This window comes from Hyperolius riggenbachi, chromosome 4 (genome assembly GCF_040937935.1).
Source record: "Hyperolius riggenbachi isolate aHypRig1 chromosome 4, aHypRig1.pri, whole genome shotgun sequence".
In the NCBI taxonomy this organism is placed as follows: Eukaryota; Metazoa; Chordata; class Amphibia; order Anura; family Hyperoliidae; genus Hyperolius; species Hyperolius riggenbachi.
The window spans coordinates 465,710,811-465,719,648 of record NC_090649.1 but is presented as its reverse complement, the minus strand read 5'-3'; positions in this window follow the sequence as shown (position 1 = coordinate 465,719,648).

The following is an 8,838-nucleotide window of genomic DNA, read 5'->3' as shown; positions in this document are numbered from 1 at the left end:
TTCCATGATTCAGGAGGGAGTGAGGGAGCATCTCCAGGTCATAATGCTGAGGACTTCCTTCTTCTACTTCCCTTTTGGCTCAGCCCTCTGAACTTTCCCTTTCACTAACTCTGAATCGCGCTATTCGTAAAAGTTAAGGAACAAATTGTTACTATTAAAAAAACACTCACATTGATTGCTTTGATTCCATATACAATGTATTTATTACTATGATAAAGAAGACACAGAACATTTATATTGTGCTTTTCTCCTGGCGGACTTAACCTCCTGAGCGTTATGCCGCTCAGGGGGTTTTGCCAGTTTATGTCCCCATGTAAAATGAATGTGATCTCATGCCTGTAAAACCATTATCTAGCATTAGGCTAGCTAGCTCAAGTGTCCGGCACCCCCCGATCCCCCCCGCTCCCCCGTTTATACATTACCCCGCCAGGATCCAGCGATCGTGCAGCCTCCCCACGCTGCTCCGGTCTTCACTACAGGGAGGATCGGGTTTGCGCATGACGTTGGCCACGTCATGACGTCATGTGCAATCCTCCCAACTGTGAAGACCGGAGCTGTGCGGGGAGGCTGCTCGATCGCTGGATCCTGGCTGGGCAATGTATTAACGGGGGAATCGGGGGGGATCACAGGCCATCGGGGGGAGCTGGACACTTGTACAAGCTAGCCTAGTAAAGGTTTTACATTAATTACGCATGGGGGACTCTTGGGGCTAGCAAGCGGGCATACCGCTAAGGAGGTTAACCACCCTGGCGTTCTATTGAGATCGCCAGGGCGGCTGCGGGAGGGGTTTTTTTAAATTAAAAAAAAACTATTTCATGCAGCCAACTGAAAGTTGGCTGCATGAAAGCCCACTAGAGGGCGCTCCGAATGCGTTCTTCTGATCGCCTCCGGCAATCAGAAGTAACAAGGAAGGCTGCAATGAGCAGCCTTCCTTGTTTGGCTTTCCTCGTCGCCATGGCGACGAGCGGAGTGACGTCATGGACGTCAGCCGACGTCCTGACGTCAGCCGCCTCTGATCCAGCCCTTAGCGCTGGCCGGAACTATTTGTTCCGGCTGCGCAGGGCTCGGGCGGCTGGGGGGACCCTCTTTCGCCGCTGCACGCGGCGGAGCGTAGCGCTGCGGCGGCGATCAGGTAGCACACGTGGCTGGCAAAGTGCCGGCTGCGTGTGCTGCTTTTTATTTTATCAAAATCGGCCCAGCAGGGCCTGAGCGGCACCCTCTGGCGGTAATGGACGAGCTGAGCTCGTCCATAGCGCTAAGGTGGTTAAAGCGCCAGAGCTGCAGCCACTAGGGTGCGCTCTATTGGGCGGCAGCAGTGTTAGGGCTGGTGCACACCACAAGAGCTTTTTAAACACTAGAGATTTTAAAAGCTCTTGCTAATGCAATATTATGGGGGATTTTTTCAAAATAACATCGCTCCAGTGTGCGCACACACATAGGATAACATTAGCAGGAGCTTTTAAAATCATAATGCGCTCAGAAAATCTCTTCTAGTGTGCACCAGCCCTTAATCTTGCCCAAGGGCTCCTTACTGAATGGGTGCAGGCTTACTGAACAAGAAGAGCTAAAATTCGAACCCTGGTTTGGTTTCCTTATCATGTATCTACAGTATATAGCACTAACGTTTTTTGCAGCAGAGTACGTAGCCATGTCACTTAGGTCTGGTTCACACTTGGCAATTATTCGGTGCTTTGCTGATCGCGGGCGATGCAGTTTGTAGTTCAATAGCCATTTAAAGGAAAGATGAGGTAAATTAAATACCAGCATACTTACCTGGGGCTTCCTCCAGCCCCCCTTAGGCCATAGGCTTCCTCGCCATCCTCCAGGGCCAAGTCATTATTCTGTTGTCAATTACCCTACAGGAAGGAGCTACTGTACTACCCCCCCCCCCCCCCCCATCATTCTTGGATGTATATGATGGACATCGTGAGGCCTCTTCCCAGATTGTGTTTTGCATTACAGCTGTGATCTCTCCAGACCCGGTGATGAAGTGTGAGAGAATCTCTGCTCACATGTTCCTGACATCTCCAGTGCAGCCTACAGAGCTGCCCGTCACCATGGAGATTGTATACAACACAGAAAACGGGACAACTGATGATTTCCAAATGTCCGACGAGAGGATAACCCCATCGCTGCCGGTACAACGTCTCACAGGCTTCATCTATAAAAGCATACGAGACTTGTGTTCGGCAAGCTATACACAGGTCTGCTCCAGAAGCTTCCCCGATCCCCTCCGCTGCCTGCCAGGACCCTTCTTACCTTCCCAGCCACGCCCGCATGTGCATGAGTGCAGCCCCACTGCGCAGGTACCAGTGGGTTCACACCTAGGCAGTAGCTCAGAGCCACTCGTGCAAGTCGGGCACGAGCAGCTGCCCGCTGCTGCGCATGCCGCACTTTGCGCCTGCATAGTTCGGCCACAGAAGCCTCTGGACCATCGAGAGGCTCCACCTCCACTGAGGTTAGTATCTATCTTTTTCTTTAAAGACTACAGGTACTCTTTAACACAAAGCTTCGCGGATGCTCCTACAGCCCACCATTCGAGCATGAGGTCCCTCTAAACCTATCTGACTCAAACCAGGGGCGCCTCCAGGATTTTTTTTTATTGAGGGTGCTAGGAAGGTGTTGGGTCTATTGGGGAGGTAGCTAGGCAGATAGGTACCTGCAGCAGCGCTCCGCAGTGAAAAACGGGTGCGTGCCTTCCTTACCCCTGTTTAGATAGCCAATGGAGAGATGACGTCATCGCTGGAACACTGAAGCCGGAGAAATGATGTCACCACTGGAACGTGGGGGACAGTAAGTCCTCTGCTGTTATCAACACTTCCCCTCGCACTCTGCAGATGGAGGGAGAAAGAGAAGCGGGGGTATATGGGGTGGCCACCTGTCACATATGTGGGGGTGCTGTGCCGGTTCTACAGTGCAGCTTGGGGGTGCTATAGCACCGGCAAGCCTCCTCCCCCCTGGAGCTGCCCTCCAGTCAGGGAGATTTTCTTTTGGCCACAAGTGCACCTCTGAAACGCTGGGCGGATAGCGGCATTGTGGGTAATTAACCCTGCCGCATCTAGCCACTCAGCTGCGGCAATTAGAGCTCATTTGCATCGTAACCACAGTGGTAACTCGTGATTTATCCGTGGAGAGCAACCCTATATGTAAGTGACAGTTCCTGTCTGAGGCCCAGTGCACACCAAAAACCTCCAGCAGATCTGCAAAACGCTAGAGGTTTTTGAAGCAGATTTTCAGAGCAATTCTAGGCATGTTTAGAGATATTTTCTAAACATGCTTAGCGTTTTATGGAGCGTTTTTGTGTAGCAGATTACAAATATTGTTACAGTAAAGCTGTTACTGAACAGCTTCTGTAACAAAAACGCCTGGAAAACCGCTCTGATCTAGCGTTTTTCAGAGCTGTTTTCTACTTTCCTATACTTTAACATTGAGGTAGAAACGCCTTAGAAATCTAAAAAATGCTGCAGCCCCCGAGTTTGCGTTTGTGGAAAAAACGAACCGCTCTGGTGTGCACCATCCCATTCACTTTCATTAGCCAAGCGGTTTTCCCCCTGCAAGCGTTTTAAAAAATGCTTCAGAACCGCTCTGATGTGCACCAGCCATTAGTCATTGGTGGGAGGAGCTAGAGGACCCGATACGAGCGTGTTAACCTGCTCACAAGCTGGCACGCGGAAGTGTCTGCGCGGAAGGATCCCTGTTTTCAGATCCCTGATCCAGCGCTGAGGCTCTGTTAATCTCCAGCGGGCCGGCGTCCCGCAATCAGCCATCATGACTGTGATCCACCTGCTGCCACTGCCACAGACTTTGGGCACACCATGAGAGTACGGCAAACCTGGAGACAATGAGGATGCCAAAGCAACACTTGACTGAGCTGCGGAACTGACGAGGCAAGTACTTTTTGTCCATGCGGACTGCTTATGCCATGTTACGGAATACATGCAGCTTCAGCCTTTGCTTGCCCTTGCTCCACAAAACTGCTGGCTTTCTTCTTTGCCTTAACCTGACACGCTTACTACTGTTATGAGTCTGCGAGTGGGACTCACTCCATGCTTGGACCATATATGGAACTGTTTGCAAAGAAGATTTATGTGATTTGACTTGTGGTGTGCACATCCGCTGTTGAGGAGTTGGACTGCTCATGGTATCCTGCGTAGCAGGCACCCCCATACACGCTGGTATCCCAATCCAGTTAAAGGGTCCTCGCCCCCAGGTTTTGGGTTTTATTTTAGGTGGGTGGGAGGTTTATGTACTCTGTGTATTTTTTGCCTGACATCCATTTATATGCATTTTATCCTATTCATATTTAGCAATAAAGTGAAGATTTTTTGAACCCTTTGAATACTTGTCTAGTAGTGGTCAGATCTCACTTCATAAGCACTACCCTTTTATTCACCAGCCATTAGTCAGACTACAGTGTAATCCTCAGTGATAAGGAATTACAGTCATAAAACACTTTCCTAGCAGAAAATGGTTTCTCAGAGCAGGAAAGAGCTACAACGGGTCAATGGTTCATAGATTTTAGCTCTGGTATACTCCAATGAATGTGTCATTGAGCAGAAACAATGAAACAGTAAAAACTTAAAAGGTAGATTTAAATATAAAATACAACTGTGGAATATCTAAAAAAAAAGTCATTTCTAGGAGAAGGATAGATACAATTGTTTATCTTATCAGTTTATTTTCGCCTTGGGTCTCATATAAGACTGAGAGATTGTACTTTTCAACCCCTGGTTTAGTAAATCAGATCCAACGTGTTGAGTTCCTAGCTCTGAAAACAAAAAGACTTTACATGCTGTCATAGTGTCATTTACTAAGAAGTATCTTCCAAATTACAGGTGCAAGTGTTTATACTCTATAGCACTCCCTTCCTGACATGGTGCATAGTTCCCAGCCAAGTGGCCATTAGGGGAGCGCTGTCACTTCAAGTGCTTTGCGTCATGGAAAAGTCAAGCCTGTACTGGGAGAGGGGAAGACTATTTACACAGACAGCAGAACTATCAGGCAGCGTCACTACTAATGGAGAAAGCCAAGTACCAACTGCAACAGAGAAAAGTTTACCTTGCCCATTCTGAAGTAAGGCAGATGCAAGAGATGGTGGTAGGTTGGCACTGCAATGCAGATACAGTAAGCTATGAAACATGCACTAGTGGGAAATCAAGTTCCTCCTCTTGTAAGCCCTTAATCAGCGTGCACAAGCAGGCAGTAGTAGTAAGTAGATCAATGATGGAGAGAGAACAAAACAGAAAGAAGCTGGCACTGCTGCAGTGGCTCAATTTATTGTAGCAAAAGTGAACATCACAAGTTCATGACTTTGTGCAAAGTTGCATATAAAAAGTTGGTTCACATACCAAAGTGAGTGAGGAGGCGCTGTAGATGGTGGTGGGTGCCGGGTACAGGGTGCCTGATAGCCGTTTCGCGCACAACCGCGCTTCTACAGAGGTTGTGCATTCTGAAGTAAGGCTATGAGCTGCGCTGCCAAGTCGCCCATCCTGATCTATAGAGAGGGGAAGAGGGAGAAATGGTTGGAGTTGAACTGCTGAATAGGAATTAAAGGTGTCCATACATCAGATGTTGTATGGGCAGAGTGACAGGTTGACCAAGAGACAGATCTCTCTCTGATCAAATCTGATCGGAGAGAGATCTTTTGTCTGCCCATATACCACAGGCCGGGGTTCTACATCAATTTCAAGCTGAAATCAGCCTTGTGACCCGCATCCACTGCCCAACAGTGTCCCCCTCCCCCCCCTTCCCCCTTACCCCAGTGCACCATACATTACCTGTCCGCTGCTGCCTCCGGGCTCCTCCTATACATGCTCCCCATGTTGTTGGAGTAATGTGGGCGCGTGTGATGTTACACACACTCCTGCATACAGTATATGCTGGCAACCACATGGGTACACGTGCGCACTAGGCACTGGGGGAAAAGGAACATTGGGGGGGGGGCAGAGTTGGGGGTTTCGTCGCTCATCCCGATAACGATCGCCACGCATCCAACTGACCACGACGGCCCCACATCTTGCAGCATGTCCGGCCGATTAATGCGACCATTTCGGCCCAAACGTGGTCGCATCATCAATTGGTCATGCACTTGGCGGCACCGATTTTTCATTCGATCCAATTAAAATAATCAAATTGGCAGTTCGATCTCTGATGTATGGCACCCTTAAAAGTAATACTGTAGTGTTCTAAGGCAATTTCTTTTTGTCTGGTTTGCAAGACCAGGCCCGACAGAAAAGCACAGATGTCGATGGATCCTATGGTATTACAGTAATAGGATCAGTTCCCAAATGTCAGTTTGCAACGGATCCATTCTGGTTGGTGGAACGCATGCGCAGGATACTCCTGGCAACGGCAGCTTGATGGAGGATACGCGTGGCCATTGGCCACAGGGAATCGGAGGATCGGTTTGTCACTGCGCGGGCAGCTGCTGGGGGGCGGTAGAAGCCCCAGGTTAAGTTAAACTTTTTTTTTTTATTACTTTAGGTTTCCTTTAATGTGGACACGAACTTTTGCACAGGACAGAAGGAAAACAGAGAGAAATGCACCCTGTATGTATTCAGAGAGTTTAGGCTGTGTAATTCCACCTCATTTGTATCTAATCTCAAGTTGTAATTTGATCACATGACTGCCACGGCAGAGATGGCAGATAAGCAGATTTGAAAGCACAGGCTGTAAACAATGTGTCTGCTTCCATGAATCAATGAAGTAGAAACTGTGCAGATTTCTTTTAGGGTTTGTATCTGCTGTAACAAATACATGTTTTTTGAGAGACTGAAGCGAACAAAAATTCCTATTTTTACCTGGTAGTTTGCTTCAGTACTCTCAGTAGATGTAAACCGCTGCATCCCCGAGCCAAAATGAGGGCTTTAGACCCCCCAAATCCCCGGGGGGCAATCCAGACCAGCACTTCCTGAAAGAGGCAGAGGTTTCAGCTGCAGCTCTGCCTCTACTGATGTCAATTGCCGCAGATCGCCGCCTCTCCCCGCCCGTCTCACTCTTCCTTCACAGAGTGGGGCGGGGGAGAGGCGGAGATCCGCACGGCGATTGACGTCAGTAGAGGCAGAGCTACGGCTCAAAGCTCTGCCTCCCCGGGCAGCAAAATTCACGACTAAGAAAGTCGTGGGACTTTGCCCCGGAATTTGGGGGGGTCTAAAGCTCTCGTTTTGGCTCGGGGATGCGGCAGTTTCTGTCTACTGAAACTACTGAAGCGAACTACGAGGTAAAAATAGCAATTTTTGTTCACTTCAGAGTCTATTTAAAGATTAAATAGTTGCATAGTTATTTGGGTTGAAAAAACACATACGTCCATCGAGTTCAACCAGAAAACAAAGTATACCACCAGCCTGCTCTTTCACATATCCCTGTTGATCCAGAGGAAGGCAAAAAAAACCCTTACAAGGCATGGTCCGATTAGCCCCAAAAGGGAAAAAAATCCTTCCCAACTCCAGATGGTAATCAGATAAAATCCCTGGATCAACATCATTGGGCATTACCTACCGGTAGTAATTGTAGCCATGGATGTCTTTCAATGCAAGGAAAGCATCCAAGCCCCCTTTAAATGCAGGTATAGAGTACTACTTCCTGTGGCAATGCATTCCACATCTTAATCACTCTTACTGTAAAGAACCCTTTCCTAAATAAATGGCTAAAATGTTTTTCCTCCATGCGCAGATAATGTCCTCTAGTCCTTTCAGAAGGCCTAGGGACAAAAAGCTCATCCGCCAAGCTATTATATTGCCCTCTGATGTATTTATACATGTTAATTAGATCTCCTCTAAGGCGTCTTTTCTCTAGACTAAATAAACCCAGTTTATCTAACCTTTCTTGGTAAGTGAGACCTTCCATCTCTCGTATGAATGTTGTTGCTTGTCTCTGCACCAGCTCTAAGACTGCAATATCTTTCCTGTAATGTGGTGCCCAGAACTGAATTCCATATTCCAGATGTGGCCTTACTAGAGAGGTTATTATGCTGTTGTGCATCTTTTAGAGCAGAGAGGAGGTCTGAGTTCAAGTCCACTTTAAAGCAACCCTGTTGCAACCCTGTAGCTAGTGAAAAAAAAATGTAGATACTCAAGTTTGGAGAAGGAAGGCTCTGAATCCCATAGAGCAGGGTTTCCCAACTCAGTCCTCAAGTATCTCCAAAAGTCCGGACTGGGCCCCAACAAGCCCCTGGGTCGCCTTCCTTGACCCGAAAGCAATACTGCACATTACACATTGTGCCTGTCCAGTTCGGCAGGCTGCGCGCTCACGTCCTTGAGACTGCTGTGAGCGCAAACGGCCTGTAAGTGCGCAGGCAGCATGTAATGTGCAGTTATGCTTCCTGGTCAAGGTTGGTGACCCAAGGGAGGGTCGAGGGCCCAGTTCAGACTGTTGAAAGCAATTGTGGGTAAAAAGGACACAGTCCGCGTCCCAGATGCCTCATGCAGCAGATAAGGTAAAAACATTTATGCAGCTCTGCCGCTTCGCTTATCCTTTGAAGAATGAGTTGAGGAACAATGCTATAGAACAGGGGTAGGGAACCTATGGCTTGGGAGCCAGATGTGGCTCTTTTGATGGCTACATCTGGCTCACATACAAATCAGTAGTGGTTGTTTCACTAAGCTACACTGCTCAAGCAGCGCAAGTAAAAATTTGCAAAGTAGGTACACTACTGCTGTAGCATGCACTACTAACTTACTCGCGCTTCCCCAAAACGAGCAGCTGCTCCAATTGTCCCACTCTGGACATTGTCAGGTCCAGTGACTTTGTAGGACGAGATCCCCGCACTTTGGCCCAATAAGCTGCCTGTCATGTGACAGGCAGCCTATTGGGCCAAAGTGCAGGGATCTCGTCCTACAA